General features: G+C 34.3%; 1 pseudogene across 1 annotated transcript in view; it reads right to left on the bottom strand.

Annotated features, from left to right (window-relative positions):
• LOC143222442 (rho guanine nucleotide exchange factor 28-like) overlaps window positions 1–19904 on the bottom strand; it is a 148866-nt pseudogene that overhangs the window by 92170 nt on the left and 36792 nt on the right. The window contains exons 4-8 of the transcript XR_013012234.1: window positions 8065–8358; window positions 6624–6807; window positions 4704–4837; window positions 1991–2098; window positions 206–346 (exon numbers count right to left, since the gene is read on the bottom strand). The product of XR_013012234.1 is annotated as a rho guanine nucleotide exchange factor 28-like (transcript). The remainder of the gene's footprint in view (window positions 1–205; window positions 347–1990; window positions 2099–4703; window positions 4838–6623; window positions 6808–8064; window positions 8359–19904) is intronic.

The following is a 19904-nucleotide window of genomic DNA, read 5'->3' as shown; positions in this document are numbered from 1 at the left end:
ACCAAAGACTCCTGCTTGTATTTTCTTTTCAGTTTTTATATTTCTTAAAGTATTTTAGCATTGGTTTATGTTTTTCATATAAAGAACTAGGTATGGTTTTTATTTCTCATTTTACAGAATTCAAGAAAAAAAGTACAATATTTCTTAAGATAGACACTTCAGAAACTTGGCACCATAATTTTAAATGACAGAAATTTGAACTGACCAAGTATTCTTGGGGTTCTCGGAGAGTGGGTGGTTTCAGTAAGTGTTCTGTTTTGATGGTGATATGATTTATTTCCTTCTTGTTTACTTTCTACTGCCATTTCTTCTTCACTCTTTTGTTCATGTTCACTCCCCGATTCTCCTGTATTTGAAATGGGAGAGCAAAGTTGTTGTAATACAGTCAGCAAATTGTAGTTACTTTTTGAAAGAATTATCTCTAGTACATATAACAAAGCTTATTAAGTCACACAGAACTTCCTTCTCTTTATTATTTTGTATAATGGCTGCTCCAGGAGAGAATTTACACTGGAATGCAACTATTTACAATTGCAGTAAAAAACATTTTCAGATATTGGATCTCTAACTGAAGTATATAATAAAAAAATTATGGAATTTATTGTGTTAGGATAAAGCAAAGATTTTATAACTGTACATCATTACAACTTTTATTTAAAACTATTATGTATTCTACTTGATTCCTTGAGCACTATGGAACTCAAAAAGTATTGATAATTGATACTTTATAGCAAATATTTTTGACTTGTAAACAGTTGTTGTGGTAAATTATAAAGACGTTTGCTTTTCCTGATATTGTACATGTATGAGAAACCTTATCAAGAAGAGATAAAGAACAAATGGATAACAAGTCAGTGACCCTGGACTGATTTGTGACCTGTATATTTTATTTATATGTACAGATTGATAGCATATTTAATTTGTGTTTATGTCCGTTTTCTTTTTCCATTTAAATGTCATTTATTTATCACAGATCTGGATTTGATACATTTAATGTAGTCCTTTCTTTCGATTTGATTTTGCTTGACTGTTTAAGTACTAAGTTTTTATACACATACATATACAGACACACACGCATAAAGCAGTTTTTATCCGTATCTTTATCTACCAGTTGTCAAAAGTTGTTGACAAAACTGACTGAATAAATTTTAATGCAATTTAGAAGAAGAACCAAGTTAAGACCTTCCAAAGATGGCCATGTTGAAACAGATAAGCAACTATACAAATGATTCAAAATTGGTAGATATTTTAATACTTGTAATAATGACTCAACTGAATGAAGGGTATGTTTGAAGATAACACAGGGTGAAAGAGAGTGCCAGAAGTAGTAGGGGTAACATTTGGTTATCATATGCAATGTGTATTTATGCATCAAACTACTATGTGTACTATGGCTCGAAACAGTACAAAGAGGAACCACATGCTCCCATTTATAACCAGACTTTAAGTGCAGCATTGCCAAGTACCTTTCTTGTCAGAAGGACACAAGTTAATATCACATAATTTTATACTTCTATGATTTAAAAAAAAATTGTTTAACCCAAAATGTCAACTTTTCAGTTTTCTGCATTAAAATAGTAACATTGATACACTGAGTGACAAAAATTTCTATCATTAAAAAAAAAGGAATCAAAGCTCAAATTTGTCTATTTCCTTTCCTGTTCACAAAATAAGAATGTGCACTAGTAGGCAGAAATTATCCAATTATGAAATTTACTATTCTAATTAAGATGACATCTTGTATCTCTGTAAACATAAGACATTGGAATCTCTAAATTACAGATGTAGAAAAATATACTTTCCATGGAGCTTTACTCATACGTATGTTCAAAAATAATGCTGTGGTAAAATATCACTGGTGATAAACATACAAGTACCACACATACATGAAGCAGATACGTTTGATATGCTATTTAAGAACACAAGTTTAACATGTCTCAACAGTAACAAGTAAAAGGCACACATGGTGTATAATAATTTTAACACCAACCTGACAGAGATTCAGATATTAAATCTGTTTTCCTTAAACTATTTTTATCATCTTCGCAGCTGTACGAAGCATCAGCTATCAATCGTTCCAGCTCTCCAATGTCGTAATCTGTCAATTAAACAAGTATTGAGTTCATATTACACTGAAAAGCAGGTGGACAGTAACTGAAAAAATATTAAACTATGTTAATTTTGGGTAATAGGAATAGTTAATTAACTTTTAGTGATTGCAAAAGGGTAAAATGTCTTTCCAAGAAATAAAAAAATTACATTATGTAAAACGCTAAAGTTTTTTTTTTCACCTAATTACAAATTCAGCTTCCACAAAAGCTGAGCTTCAAACTAAATAACAAACAAAACTGATTTTGAAAAGTTTGTTTTTTTTAAAGTACATTAAGTTTGGTTTGAATTTCGTGCAAAGCTACGCAAGGGCTACCTAGGCTAGCCGTTCCTAATTTAGCTGTGTAGTAAGACTAGAGAGAAGCCAGCTAGTCATCACCACCCACCGCCAACTCTTGGGTTACTCTTTTACCAACAAATAGTGGGATTGACTGTCACATTATAACGCCCCCACGGCTGAAAGAGCGAGCATGTTTGGTGTGACAGGGATTCGAACCTGCGACACTCAGATTACAAATGCCTCACCCATCTGGTCATGCTGGGCTGAGTGTATTAAGGTTAATAGTTTTACAAGTGTTCAACAATTCCTGCTTTACAGTGTAGTAAGATTAAGAATTGGTCAAAAATTAAGATTTCTTTTTACTTAATATTTACTTCATAAAAACAGATAAACAGGATGAGAAACAATTTCGTAGAACTTTAATACTGTTGTAAATATCATCACATTTGCAATACAGCAGTACAGAAAATTCAGTTTGATTTATTCAGTGTAGGCTACATGTGTATTCTAAATCAATCTTCTAGTCTTGCATGTAGATGACTATATACTAAAATAAACAGCTATATATAAAACATGAAGAGTTATGTTTAGATAATTATAGTTAATTAACTGGTTTATTCATTAAGAAAAGTACTTTATTTCTATCAAGTGCATATGTAATAACTCTTTGTTAAATGTTACATAACCAGTATTACAGCATGTTTGTTAATGAAATTTGAACAACTTCAACAGACCATTTTCAAGTACGATAAACAACAACTGCAACATTAATGTAAATATAGTGATATGTAACAGAAAAGATTTATTACTCATTGTGACAAAACACATTTGTGAATGTTCACAGAAATTACATTACTTCATAGCTCCAGTTTCGTGATTAATACATGCAGTTGTCTGTCTGTCTCTCTCTCGGTGCCTGTTTGTGTAAAATATACTACAACTGTCTTCAAGAACTCTTAAAGACCACTTAAAGGTTTAGATGCTTTTAACCTGTTGACTGCCAAGTGTTTCAGCTGCTATGGCAGCTCCTATGCCGGTTTTTTTTTTTTCCAGCAAAATTGAGTAATTTTAAAACAAAGGAAATAAGCAACAAATACTATTTTTTTGTAAGTCAAACTTATAGTAGTACAAAAAATGAAGAAATATGTACAAAATATGAAACAATAACTCGTTCGTGGCACTGTGTTACCGATTGGCTTGGATGAGTTATCTCGTCTACGGCACTGAACAGATTAATCAAGCAAAAATATGTCAGTTTACCAGTGTTAAAACTGAGTTAATAACAATAAATTAAATAGTTTCCTTTCTTTTTCATACTAACTGTAGAGAGCTAAGTTTAACATTACTGCTAATTTCCAATTTCTTGTGTATGGCCTTTACACTTGTAGAGAGACAAATTACACTTTATGGTGTACAATGTCATATCATGAAAAATATTCTAATAACTTTACTAAGTTAAAGAGGACAAAAATGTGATTATCTATTTATAATTATAGGATAATATTTATATGGTGTTAATACCTTATGAGGAGTCTGAACAAAGTTGTCTTTTTGTATTTATGTGCACAGTTGCCTCTAGATTGGACTGTATCAATTTTTTCAAAAACTATATTCACAAAACATGAATTGTGTGTGGGTTTGAAATAACATACATAAATACAGAAAAGTCTATTGTTTAGACAACTATAAAAAAACTAAATGCATTCATTTTTACAGTTTAAAGTATGCATTTTCAAAATAAAGTAACTTAAGCAGTGAAAACTTATTCATTCCCACAGAGAAGTAAAATCATAAAGATTAACTAGAAATTGTCATTTAGTCTTAAGTAATTTCAACATGAATGGCACTACGCAATAGTACAGCAAAGGTTTAACTTAATATTATACCTACTGAACAATCTAGATTAGTTAAATGGCTTTATTATAGAGTATTAAAATACATTTTAAGTAATAGCAAAGTATCTGATGCCTATCTGCTCCACCACAGTGCTGTTTTAGGCAAACATGGGATACAGTTATACCCGATTTGATTACTCATCAGAATCTCTACCAGTTTACTTTCAAATTGAAATTATTTTAGGTAGAATGAGAATAACCTAAAGACCTTCAGTCAATAAAATACATTAAAAGTGTTTCACTTCCTGTGTCCAAAACTGTAATTAGACATCACATTGGTCAAGAGATGACAGAACTATGATCCAACACTTTATACTTGAAATACAAATACTTTTAGAGCCATTCTGTGAGACACAACACCACATCCAAAAAATATTTATCTGTAACTAGTTTGTCAAGCATTTTTCCTCTAAACTAACCGAGATCTCTGTAACTCCAGCTGAGATTGGCAGTAATCACAGGTGGTTTCCGAGCTATTCTTCCGTGTGTTGAGTTTTTTTTTGCCACTGCTTGTCTATCACTACTATTCTTGTTACAGGCTTCCTTACATGTCCTATTTATATAGAAATAAACTTTTTAGCAATACAAATTTGCAAGAAAAAGAAATTTTTTAACTGCTACAAATCTAAACCATTATAGTATGAACTTCTAAGTTACTCATAATTAGAAAAAAACATTCACTTTTTCATTCATTATAGTATGAACTTCTAAGTTACTCATAATTAGAAAAAACATTTACAGTGGTTAAGAAGATATTTCTAAAATGCAACTTTTAAACCACATTTGTAAACAGCAGCAAAATAAGTAAGCAAAACATATCCAGAATAAGTTTTGTTTTCAAATTAAATAGCAACATGTTATATTTGTAAAGAATGTATAACTTGAACATACTATTATTATATGAAGTTCCAGATATTTAAAAGTAGGACAATAACACAAGGTCTGATTATTTAATATTATGTATTTAGATAGAAGAAAATCACTACATACAATAGAAGTACAAACAATGGTGAGTTTTCAGAATATAGTATATAACTCTGAGGTTGATCCTTATGTCATTTTAATTGTACAAAGGTTTGAGTACATGATATTAAAGTGATCTTGAAGCTTCACCACACTACTATAGTATGCCACTACATCTAATCAGGCACTATCTGATGACTATACATCTTTACGATAGCTCTGCTGCAGTTTTCATTGCAAAATGCTGTCATGTCAAAAGCACACTAATCCTTCCTCCTTGCTTTCCATAATCCACTAGTGCACGAGGATGATGGTTTCTCAATGCCCATTTAAACAATCCATTCAAACAGATTTTCATAAGTGTTACATCTGGTAACTTTAATGTCTCTATGTTTTAACATGACTATTTGTTTCATTCCATAACTGCTTGATCTCTAATTTGCTTCTGGCACAAATCTAAAATCTATCTTGATCCCTTCCAAAACATATTGCAACATGAAATACAAACCCGTGTGCATGTGCGTGCGCACACAAATGTTTTTCACCCAGTGTCTACAAGAAAATGGCACAAGACTTGTTATAGTTAAAGACACATACACTTGACTAAGTATATCTGCATAGCACCATATTTTTTCTTATTAGGAACTAATCATACACTTTTAAATGTTCTTCCTTTCCCAAATATACAGCAGAAGCAGTTTGTATACACTTGAAACAGGACCCGTTTCACTTTTCAAGATGAAAGTTCTTTATTATATTGCATACCATTCGCTGGGAAATGTGTGCTTCATCCAAAGACTTGTATCCACATATTTTCATTTGTTACAAACACACTGCACTTTCATTACCTGCAAGTTTCTAAGGCTGAGTACAACCTGCAGCACATCTCCATCACAAGTCTTGGAGCACCAAACTGAACCATATTCCCTGGTTTTCTAATGTCATTAAGAACAAAGGATATTCCTGTCTTGGAAATTAAAATCTCTTATCTGAACACATTTTTATAAGTACAGAAAATGAATGTTTTGTCAGAAAAAGCTGATATATATATATCTTTCTTAAAATATGTTAATTTCCTGTGGCATCACAACATCTTTATCTTGTTAATTTGTATACTCAAAATCATTTTAACAATCAGTTAAACCTTGTGTATAGATACTATGGATATAAAAGAAAATTAGTCATACATACACACATTTATTATGTAAAAATTCAAGACTTCCTTTTTTAATACAAAAATCCTTGTTATATGGCACTTACCAATCTGTTGAAACTGAGTAGTAGCTTTAGAAATAACTAGCTTCACTTTTATACACACCAAATTATAAAACACAAATTCACTTTTCCACAGTTACTAACTTAAGATTAAAACTCACATTGCCAATTTATTTGCTAAGTCCAGAAATCCAGCTGAAGCAGCTACATCATCAGGTCTGAAACCATCCAAGTTAGGTGTATGTAGAGCTGACAGACTTCCTGGGAGTGTCAACAGCTCCTCCGTCATCTGACGAAGACCTAGTCGTGCAGCAAAATGTAACAATGTCTCTTGCTGTTCTAACACTGTAAGAATGAAAAAATGAATAAACTGATTGTAAAGTCTTAGTAATTTTAAAACAAGGTGTCAAAAAAACTTTGATGTAAGTACAAATATTTTGAGTCATAATTTATTTAATTATTTTGTTTTAAAGTATTGATTCAGTCACAAAGTAAGTTATCTTCATAGATGAAAATATTAATGCCTGAAATAATTACTTTAGTATAATGTACATTTTCCACAACTGTAGCCTGAAAAATCAACTGTCACTGGCCAATTCAACATAGGAAAATCTGTGCTATTGTTAGTACAACAAATATGTGCGTGACAAAAGAAATATTGACAGACAATCCTATAATATTGATTACTTTCATAAGTTTTCTTTTTTTCTTACTGTAGTCATGGTTTACAATGAATTTTGGAGAACAATACAAGTGCTACTTATGAATACAGATACTAATGACTAAACGAGTGTACATATTTGGAATTTTTACCTCAATTATAAAATAAAATGACAAACGCATAAATGCTATTGCATGGATAAGAATAGATTATTAAGGAAAATAAACATTTATAGACAAATAACACTTAAGATTTTGTATACTGAGAATTGATGACATAAAACCTTAATTACCAATTCAGTACTTAATAAAATTAAATTCCCAAATCTCTAGTTACTCTGTAAAAGTTCAAGTAATATTTAAAGCATAATTCCATTCTAACAAGCAACACAGATGTTCTACTGTTTGTATAAATCTTTTTTCTTGAACTGGTTATAGAATGTGAGTACAATGATGTCCTCTACAAACTTAAAAGTACACTACATATTTTAAATATATAAATTGTAAAATTACAATTCTTAACAGCCACTGCAGCTTCAGAGGTTTATTACGCTTTTGATGTATACAAACTTATTCAAAATATTTTATTGAAAACGTTACATACAAGACGCATTCTATAATTAATGCATTCACTTAGCTTCTCAAACTACAGGCCGGCATAGCCAGGTGGGTGAAGGCGTGCGACTCGTAATCTGAGAGTCGCGGGTTCGCATCCCTATCGCAAACATGCTCGCCTTTTCAGCTGTGGGGGCGTTATTATGTGACAGTCACCACTATTCGTTGGTAAATAAGTAGCCCAAGAGTTGGCGTTAGGTGATGATGACTAGCTGCCTTCCCTCTGGTCTTACACTACTACATAAGGTTAAATTCAATATAAAATATACAATACGTAAAATTTTGCTTAATTTGACTCGCTAATTGTGGTCCAACTACACTCCTTACCTGCTAATCGTGATCCAACTACACTCCAGTTTGGTGGACGATGCAATGCTTTGAATGCTGCAGTAAGTCGACTATCTAGATTAGTTTGAGCTTCTGTTGTTATCTGAAATTTTTCTGAACATACTTGTTCCAAGTTACTCAGAGCATCGCTGTCATCCACATTCTCGGATAGAAATGTAGCCATCTGGTGGGCATAATCAGAAACATACTGAAATTTGGATGAGCTGATGGGCCTCTCTTCTCCAAGATATGACACATATGCAGTAAAGTAAACAGGCTCTGCTTTATCATGCCCTGAAAAGAAACAATAAGCGGCAAATTTCTGAATTAATCTTACGATTTGGAGAAGAGAAACAAATTAGTTACAATTGATCAAATATTAAATAATTCTTAAAATGGTGACATGATTCTTTTAACGAAAAAAAATGCACCAAATTTTTACATGTTTTTTGGTAAACTTGTCAGTAATGCTCCCAGTGGTAAACTTCTTTACAAATATAAGAAAACATCGGTTTCAAAGAGAAAAGTTTAGGTAATTGAAATGCTTCACTAAGAATCTTACAGGAAAATGACCTGTGAAAAGCAGCTGAAAACAACCTCCACCTACCAAAGGTGGCAGAAGTTTAAAATAATGAAGAAAAATAAGTGAATAACTTTTAGAGGTTGCCAATTTTTTTATAAATTACAAAATCAACTAAACTTAGCTCTTTTAACCTGTTCAGTGCCGTAGACGAGATAACTCGTCCAAGCCTATCGGTAACAGTGCCACGAACGAGTTAATTCGTTCTCAACAATACCTAACTTCAACGCTAGATGTCAGCACCATACATGCATTTGACCTACTTACAAATTGTTTCACTCTCCATCTAAAATGGCGTCACGAAAAAAAGTTACAAAAGGAAGAAGCATTAGAGTTGTATTGTAGCAGCTGAAATACTTGGCGGTCAATAGGTTAAATCAAAAATTGTTCTGTGAAAGCAAGAACATATAAACATTAAATGAACGTTCCTTTAAATCACCCAGACTAAACTTTCTACAGGCATTAGGGAAACACAAACAGAAATACTTTGCAAGTGCATTAATAACACGAAACTCCATTGCCTGCACTGTTAAACTAGACCTTTCTTGGGCAGAGCACAAAAAAGGGAAAATATGACGGCAACAAAATACACTTTTTTGTTTCTTAAAAACTGCTATTTTTATAGTACTACAAAATTAAAAAAGTCACTAGACTTGTCTTATCAACATTATTAAATTTGACGTGCAGGACTGGTTAATAACCATATCACACGCTTTCCCCCCAGGACGTCAGTTTTTTTCTTCTTTTTTAACGATTCGTAAGACAAACTATAGAAACTGAGAAAAATAACATGGCTCATGGTTGGATACCCTTCATTAACTTCATGTGTTTACATCATCATTTCCTGAGCTGCTCTTGGTAAATGGTTGAATGTTATGATAACGAATGCGGCAAAACAGACAAAAGCCGTGCTGTTCGTATAAATAGAGCGTTGTTTGTAAAATAAATACAAAATTAATTTATTTTTTTAAAACGAGTCTTAATATGGGAAATAATAGAGAACAGGAAGGATTAATTAATTCGTAAGTAAAATAATATTGTAATATTCATGCAAATTCATGGCTTTACATATACAGCATCTATTAATCTGATCCCAGTAAACGAGATATAAGTATGAAGTCTCAGCTGGGTATTGTTGACAAAAACTTCCCCATTTCTACTGTCAAATAGAGGCTTACGAAGCCAGGCAGCTCGTGTTAATTGAGCGATCTAACAGGGCGTTTCTGAACCTTTTTCGGTATCTCGGATTGACTCGTTGCCTCCCGTAAACTATTACAGTTTGCAAATAAATATTCTGCCAGTTTCCTTCCTGTATGATTTTTTGAAATTCGAGGAATTGGTAAGGCTATTGCTACGGACTATGGTGGAGTTCGGGTTGTTTTAAATTTCGTGGAAAGTTAAAGGGACACATGCTCAATTCGTTCCTAATTTAGCTGTGATAGACTAGAGGGAAGGCCACTGGCTACCCAACACTTCCCACCGCACACCTCCTGGGCTACTCCTTTACCGTTTAAATCTAATGGGCTAAAGGGAAAATTGCCCAGGACCGAACACGGTAAGTCACACCGCGCTAAGCCCATGAGTGGGCGTTGAATAAATTTCTTCCATTCACTTTGTTTTAAAACAAACCAGTTAAACAATTCATTTATTTCCTTGCTTTTTATCACTCTTAAATTTAGTTTGTCAAATTGCATAGTATCGCTGGTTTACACTTCATCCACGACCTTAACGTGGCCCTGAATGCCAGGATCTCTGGTGGTAAAGAAATATCGATTCGAAGAATTCAAACAATACATAAATAAAACAGTTCTTGTGAAGAACTGATGCTTCTTTGAAAGCATATTTTCTTTTTCTTTTAAGATGTGAATAGTTTCGTTTCCTCAGAGAGGCTGGATTTATCTACAGAACTTTTTCCTAAAAGCATGTTAAAAATTTAAAATTATCTGTTGTACATTTAGATTATATGTGAAAAACTATAGGGTTTTCAAAAGCTACTGGACCACTTAATCAACTGAATAGAATAAAACTACGTTAGATAAATAATTACAGCATAACTGAAGTTAGTTCATGGTTTGAAGGATGACCAGGTGGAAATCTCTAAAGCAATGGTCACAGTTATGTTGATTATTTGGTCACTCAATGTCGCCACATCTGGAATATTTGCCTCAGTTATGTTTTTTCATACATTCTCGAATAAACTACTAAAAAAACTTCAGACAACAATCTCGTTCTCAACAAACCGTAAACATTAATCTCTTGTGATTCAATAATGTATGGATACCCTGTAGATCAAGCACCTTAAACATTCTGGAATTTTGTCATGTTTACGATCCCATGTAGTTCTTTCCAAAATAAAGAAGTCATCGAATTACTTAGTAATTTTAATTTAAATTAAAAGTGGACAAGGAACTTAGACTCCAGTTTCCAACATCCAAATTCAATTAAAAGTAACGAAAAGACAACTGTTCTGAAACGTTATTGTATATTTATTAAAAAACAAATTTCGAGCATCGATTATATTTCTAACAGTAACTTAATTTTCAGAACCATGAGCCGAAACTTTAAACACACATACGACCCAAGTGTTATGCACGTAAATCATCAATAAGTTACCGAATGTGTTATTCCAATGATTAAATACCTTATTCATAACTAGATGTAATACATGAAGCTCCAAATGATAATTGTGCTTTAGTGCATATTAAGTAGGCCTAACTTTATGAGGTAATCCCGAGTTATGGACACCAACCTGACGACCTCAGTCCAATAAGCAGGCCTAATTTCATCAGGTGTTTTTGGCTTATAATGATGACAAGTTAGGGCTGTCAGAGGCTTTATTGTTATTGTATATTTTGAGCAACTTTTATAATGGAAGTTATTACATCACCAGTAGACATTTTGAAAATCGTCAAACGGAAGTATTTACCTTTTGTTTTTTTTATAATATAAAAATGCTCAGCCATTATAAAATTTGGAAAGTTTTCTAGAGTCAAGCATTAACTTTTTTATAATTAAATAACTTTTAATCAAAATATTTAGTAACCTTATCTGAAATGTTTATTGATCTAAGTGTTTAAAGTACGAATAACACTGCAATGGTAAATGATGAAAACCTTTATGCCTAACAACTTATGATTGTTTAGTTTAACTTCAAAGAAAGAAAAAAAGGAATTCTGAAACATCAGTTACACTTGAACTTGTACATGCCAGTTGTACTCAGCCGGTTACTCTTAACTGGTTTAATTGAAACAATTTTATAAATATGAAAAACGAGTAACCTCTGGAAAGACTTCAGTGAAATGCATAAAGTTTCCATTAGATGACGCCACAGTTGAATTACAAAGTTAACCCTACTCTCGTTACCTTGAGTTGATGATTCACTTGTATAAAAATTGATCGCATGTGTATTTTCAAAAATCGAAACATTAAAAGTAATCAACAGAAACTAGAAAACTCCTGCTCCAAATATACAACAAATAACACGGAAATTTACAAATCATCTAGAATGTATTTGACTAACAGAAACACAAAGCATAAAAGTTGAGGGCTCTTAAAATTGTCATTTCCTGTTCTGATTGTAGTTACGAAGTGACGTTGTATACATAAACAAAATAACCTAATGATTTGTATGAAATTTAGTGGGCTAATATATAACAATTTAGAAAACACACATACATAATTAAAAGACATGTAGAAAAAAAGGAAACCACGTAGTGTCAATGATCCAAAATCTATATACTCTAACTCGTACATGTGTTGAAACCGAATGGAAAAATAAGACTTCACTGGATTTGCATATCCATAAAAAAAAAAAAAAAAAAAAAAAGTGTATAAACCAGCCTAACAAGCGTTGTATAATCACTCCAGTACATCCGGGTCCACTCACAACAGACGTTAATACATACAATCAGCTAAATACAAACTAAGTATCTTGATCTTTTGTGAATAATTTACCCGATTTGATGCTAATGTATATGTAGGTCTGTAAATCAGAGTCGCACGTTTCTTTATGTTTGATGTCAGTTTTTGAGGAATTAGATGAGCCAGTTTGAATCAGATCTTATAAAGGAATGCAGTGGTTTCCTCAAAGATTGAATTAAATTGATAAGCAATACCAAGTTATCAGTCAGTTTAAATTTTTATGAGTCCTCCTAAGACGGCTTCTGTAAGTTATTTATTTCATTTGTGTTTTGTTTTTTTTGGAATTTCGCACAAAGCTGCACGAGGGTTTTCTGCGTTAGAAGTTCCAAATTTTGCAGCGTACGACTAGAGGGAAGGCAGCTAGTCATCACCACCCACCGCCAACACTTGGGCTACTCTTACCAACGAAGAGTAGGATTGACTGTCACATTATAACACCCCCACGGCTGAAAGGGCGACCATGTTTGATGTGATGGGGATTTGAACCCGGGACCTTCAGATTATGAGTTGAATGCCTTAAACCCACACCTCGCCATGCCTATTTATTTCGTAATTGATTTATTTGAATGAAAAATGACACCAGGTGAACTTGAAGCCCATGACCAAATTCAAATTATGTTTTGTGCAGCATGTAATACAGATATATTTGATATCAAAAATTACTGGCGTTGCTGGGCACTTCCGCAAAGTTGTTTTATACTTTTCTGGACCAGATCAACTGTGACTACTAATTATACCAATATACTCGTCAGTATACATTGTTATATATTCAAAAAACAGAAAAAGACACCTTCACACATTTTCGAACACTGCAAATCAGACAACACCCAAACACTAAATAAAGAAACACAAAAAAGCCTTACTTATACAATTCAAGCCCAAAATAAACCAATACCAAGGCACACCTTTATACCTATATAAATAAATATATCCAACATCTAAGCACGCCCTCTGCATTCCTACACTCAGTTACACAACCGCTTTCAAACATGTGGTCAGCTACCGGTCAGTAACCCTCTTTCTTTCTTTGTGAACCTGACGATGACTGAAGAAGGTCGAAACGTTGTTTGCTCCTCTACATTGTGCTTTCTCTACGCATACCAGCCGTTTTTAAATATAAATTTAAATATTCAGTTTCTGGTTGTTACAGCTAGATGGGAAGTTAATTGTCAGATTTAATAACAACAGTGTACATATATCTCAATACAATACTCATCAATTAACTAGCATAAAAAAGATTAATACTTCATTCCAGCAAATACCACGTAGTACACAACATAAAATACACTAAGCCTTACAATCAAGCACGCCCGAAATTAAGACACTGTATAACACAGAAGTGTTCTGGTGTTGAACTAAATTGTTCTTTTAAGAATGTTAAACAGGACAACATTCTATTAACCGCCAGACACTACCGACTTGTTCGTAACCTTCTATTTACTATATACGTCCATCTCTAAGAACCAAAAAAAAAATTGCAACGGTCAAGAAAATATTAAGGGACGGAAAACGTAAAATAGGACGATAAAAATAAGACGAAAAATGTAAGAAAGATTCACAAAAGAAAACACGATAAAAATAATTTTCGTCCTGTCATTCTTTATCTAATTAATAATTTTATTTTATTCTACATTTACATTTTCCCATTTGCAGATGGCCGTATACGTGTCTGTGAAAGTGTTTGTGAATTGTGCTAGTTGAAGCTGCATTAATGAAACCAGAAGATTAGTTTGTTTTGAATTTCGCGCAAAGCTACACGAGGGTTATCTGCGCTAGCCGTCCCTAATTTTGTAGTGTAAGACTAGAGGAAAGGCAGCTAGTCATCACCACCCACCGCCAACTCTTGGACTACTCTTCTACCAAAGAATAGTGGGATTAACCGTAACATTATAACGCACCCACGGTTGAAAGGGCAAGCATGTTTGGTGTGACGGGGATTCGAACCCGCGACCCTCGGATTACGAGTCGAGCGCCTTAACCACCTGGCCATGCCAGGTCGCAGAAAACGTATACGAGGTATGTTCAAAAAATACGCGGACTGTTTGAATTGCACGACTCCAGTTGGTTCCAGGGGAATCCGCTTGGTGTCGTTAGGCTCGCAAAGATCAGCTGATTACGACGCCATTTCCCGATTGCAGATATCTTCATTTGTGTATTAGCTTCGCGGTTTTAAGTGAAGTGCGATTTTTTCGTTTGGCGGATTTCAGAATGAATGACCTGAAGGAGCAAGGACTTGCTGTGAAATTTTGTTTTAAACATGGAAAATCTGCGACTGAAACTTTTGCTATGCTTAACACGGCTTACGGTGATGTTGCTATGAAGCATACGGCATGTTTCAAGTGGCATGAACGTTTTAAGGATGGTCGATAGTCCATTGAAGATGATGAGCGTCCTAGACATCCTTCCACGTCAACTGACGACCCACACGTCGACAAAATCAACACCTTGGTGCGGGCAAATCGACGTCTGACTGTCAGGGAGCTTGCTGAAGAGTGTGGGATATCACTTGGATCTTGTTACGAGATTTTGACCGAAAAATTGAAGATGCACCGCGTTGCTGCGAAATTTGTGCCTCAGAACTTGCGAGTTTTTGGCCAAACACTCGATCACTGTTCTTCCCCACCCTGCCTACTCACCTGATCTTGCTCCTTGCGATTTTTTCTTGTTCCTCAAACTTAAAAGACCCTTGAAAGGAAGAAGATTTGAGACGATTCCCGAGATTAAGGCAAATGTGACGAAGGAGCTGGAGGACATTACAAAAGAAGCGTACCAGGACTGTTTCAACAAGTGGAAACACCGTTGGGATAAGTGTGTGCGTTGGGGAGGAGAGTACTTTGAAGGGGTCCCAGACCTGTAACTTCTAAATAAAGTGCATTTTGTTTTATGACGTCAGTCCGCGTATTTTTTGAACAGCCCTCGTATATAAAGTGAACCTAACGTGACAGTCGTGAAATACAATAGTTTCTACTATTAATGTATATACTGAATTACGTTTTCCTAAAATAAAAATATCTTCAGTGTGTTAACTGACTGGCCAGTGCAGTTATATTAAATATCTTTATATTTATTAACAGTTCAAACATTTTCATCAATTGTTATTTACTATTATAAAAAAAAAAATGAGGTTACTATTAATTGTATAATCTTACGAAATCCGTAATAAAAATATTCAAATACCTCTTTTCACCTGCCTTTTCTTAGTAGAAAAGCGTTATGTCTGCGGACTTGTAATGATAAAATACGGAGTTTGATACCCGTGATGGGCAGAGCACAAATAGCTTTGTGCCTAATTACTGACATTTCAATCGAAAAAATTAAACATGAAGAGTGACTTCTGGTGTTACAAAACCAATAGAAAATTAATAAAGAACTCAACAGTAAGTAGTGTAGTGCTTGTTATTTGTATCAACAGCTGGAAATGTGCGTTGAATGCACTACTGACGTAAGTAGCCTTTCAAACGAACGGAGATAAAACCGGTAATGTTTCCCAGAAAAATCAACTGTTACATCACTAGCAACCTGAACGTAATTTGTTTTTAAATTCTCAAACACTTCCAAATATGTACATTATGTTCCGTACGTTTCATTTTTATAACACAACTGTTTCCTGCATGTTATAAATTTATGTATTTGTACCTAATATATGGACTGAGACAACCATGTTTTTTTCTGTTAAGAACAAGTTTAGTGAAAAAAATTACATTCGTAAAAGAAACCTAAAGAACTTTATGTTTTTCAAAACTCAAAGTGTGTGATTTGGAATAAACACTTTGCTTTTACTACTTCATAAACCAAAATAATGATACAAAACATAACACGTTAAAATAATGAAATGTCGCGTGCACTACCGTGTTGAAAGACAAGTTTTATTTTGGAAACGCTGGAACTTGAGACCAGTGACTACAGGGGTTACAAACGTGTACACATTGTTACTTTGAATTCTGTAAAACGTTTACTTCAAACTATGACCAACAAAAACAGCTCATCTGTAGAATAAAGAATTTTGTTACGTTACTCTTACAGATCTGTATTTCAACAGATGTGGTCAACAGCTTGCTTTACAAGGAACCGTTCGATGTTACTGATGGTGTATTCAACAGCTTGCTTTACAAAGAACCGTTCGTTGTTACTGATGGTGTATTCAACAGCTTGCTTTACAAAGAACCGTTCGTTGTTACTGATGGTGTATTCAACAGCTTGTTCCACGCGGAACCGTTCGTTGTTACAGATGTATTCGATAGCTTGTTCCACGCGAAACCGTTCGTTGTTACAGATGTATTCGATAGCTTGTTCCACGCGAAACCGTTCGTTGTTACAGATGTGTTCGATAGCTTGTTTCACGCGGAACCGCTCGTTGTTACAGATGTGTTCAATAGCTTGTTTCACGCGGAACCGCTCGTTGTTACAGATGTGTTCAATAGCTTGTTTCACGCGGAACTGCTCGTTGTTACAGATGTGTTCGATAGCTTGTTTCACGCGGAACCGCTCGTTGTTACAGATATGTTCAATAGCTTGTTTTACGCGAAACCGTTTGTTGTTACTGATAGTGTGTTCAGTAATTTTCAAGACAAGCAATCTATCAAACATTAAAGTGTGTTATCGTATGTAGTTCTTTCAATGGAGTTAGAAGTTGTCAGAAGGATGACAAATGACATACTTCACGGATATAACTGCTAACTAATCTAGTTGGCCAATTAAGATTTTACATTATCAAGTTGCGTCATTATTTAAGCTTCCATTTATTTTCGTGGATGAAAGTTAATTTCCACTGATTAACGGAGTTTCCCATTTGTTGTTTATCAACAGTTACGTAATGTAATATAGAACCACTTGTACTTTTTCAATGGCCCCCCAGTGGCTCAGCGGTATGTCTGCGGACTCACAAGGCTAAAAACCAGGTTTCGATACCCGTGGTGGGCAGGGCAGAACACAGATAGCCCATTGTGAAGCTTTGTGTTTAATTCAAAACAACTTTTCCAATGGGGAGAGGGGTTGCGAGATTTCTTAGCAGTTCGGTTGGACTGTTGCAAACAGATATATATTTATTAAACGTATCTTGAATAACAGTTGGCATTTTGTAGGTTGTTGTTGTTAGTGAAAAACAAAACTATCATTGCCATTAAGCCTGAATCACATTAATTAGGGTAAACAATAACACGTGAACAAATACATTTTAAACTATGTTATCAATCCTATTCACACAAAATGTGTTTAGAATACGTATAGCTTCACAGTTAGTAAGGTATTTAAGCTCTGGCTGTTAAAAAGTGTTGGTAAGAACCGTGAAATGTCTCAGCGGCCAAAAATTCAATCTAAATGAAAAACAAAAGGAAGTCCTGAATAACCGTGGCACTTAGAATCCGTGGCAGGATTAGAGAAAATTAATCTGCAAGACAATTGTTTCCTATTTCGGTTTGTTTTGAATTTCGCGCAAAGTTACACGAGGGTTATCTGCGCTAGCCGTCCCTAATTTAGCAGTGTAAGGACTAGAGGGAAAGCAGCTAGTAATCACCACCCACCGCCAACTCTTGAGATACCTCTTACCAACGAATAGTGGGATTGACCATAACGCCCCCACGGCTAAAAAGGTGAACATGTTTGGTGGGACGGGGATTCAAACCCTCGATCCTCGGATTACGAGTCGTGTGTCTGAACGACCTGGCCATGCTAGTGCCTTCCTATTTTGGTAACTGTACCTTTGTGTGTCAGCAATACCTCATTCGGTTTTATTACTCATCAGGATCCCTACCATTCTACCAAACTGTAACGTTTAGGTACGATTGGAATAAATGTATGTAGGAGACCTCAGGCGTGGTCAAATAACCAATCAAAAAGGCTTGACCTCCTGAACCTTAATCTGTCATTAACCTCAAACTGATCAAGTGATGACGGAGCTACGAGATAAAAGTTTGTACTCGAAAGAAATGAATTGAGCCTTTCGCCCGCGACTAAAAATCAACCACAAATATCTTCAAACTTTATAAAAAATATATATATATAAACTATTTTAATCTTACGTAAATGTACAAGCACAAACGTAACACCTTCTGAAATCTCAAAGTGGGATCTACTATTTTATGGGTTGATATGCGAGATAACATTTACACATACACATCCACCTTCCAGCATCTCAAAATGAGGACCTATCACTTTACAACGGATCATCCTCCATTTTAAATTTGTCTAATTCACGGATTAACATGGTACAAATATATTTAGACACACAATACTCGCCATTTCAGATTAGATTCTGCTACTTCACGGGTTGATATGAAAGATTGCATTTCTATATACATATACTTACACAGCACCCTGTAATATCTCAGCTAACTCTGCTACTTTACAATTGATGTTCAAGCTATATTTATACACATTTTCAAACGTCTCAAAAATGCTACTGTTGTTTCATGACACGATGTGCAACTTACGTTTACACTCGGTGCATACAGTGTTCACTAAAAGTGCAATATAATAGGTTAATGAAGAGCAAGGTTTCTTACCACTTCTAGAAGTTATTTCTTCTAACAAGGCTTGCACAATATTTAAACATGCTTTTATTAGGGCAATCATTACCGATTTCAGATCTTCGAATTCAGCTAAACACGGTAGTTCAACAGCCCAAAACCGTGGTCGTAACACAACGGCCAGTATGACTAACAAACATATTGCAAGAAATACTGACCAGATGGTATCCGCGAACACGGTAAAGGCGTACGTGTATGACGTCTCCATTACTTGTCACTAGTACCATATATTCATCTATGGTTGTATAACGGTATGGCATGGTCAGAAAAGGATGGGTGTATTTATATAGGCATCAAGCATGTATTGACCAAGTAAGACACGTCATCTTTGCTTTGCTGGCGTAAACCAACACGACACTTTTCGTTGCACGGAAAGCACGTGTGCATATAATTCCGAGTTGTTTTTTTTAAATAAAAGGCGAATTACTGAAAGAAACGTGCACATATTTAACGGATTTCTTGCATGAACAATTGTATATTTGGAAACTAAACTATAATTGTATATTTTAACCCACTAATATTTGTAGAATTCACCTTTCATCCTATGTTTTTAGTTTTCGTGGTATATGGAATATTTGGTTGTCTTTTTTCTCTCTCAAATGCGTTAAATCTCATGCCTGGCATCAGTTTTGTGTTTCTTTTAATTAATGCACTGTGAGGGTTAACATTTTACCACCGCCTTCAGTACGAGCTGAGTGTGGCATACATATACCATCACGTTACAAGTAGGTGAGTATATAATTAGATAACGGAAATAATTTTACCGCGTACAAATTTAAATAAATAAGAATTTTCCCATCACCCGTTCACATAGT

This window comes from Tachypleus tridentatus, chromosome 8 (genome assembly GCF_004210375.1).
Source record: "Tachypleus tridentatus isolate NWPU-2018 chromosome 8, ASM421037v1, whole genome shotgun sequence".
Classification (NCBI taxonomy): Eukaryota; Metazoa; Arthropoda; class Merostomata; order Xiphosura; family Limulidae; genus Tachypleus; species Tachypleus tridentatus.
Note: the sequence above shows the minus strand (reverse complement) of the source record. Positions and strands in the feature narration are given on the sequence as shown.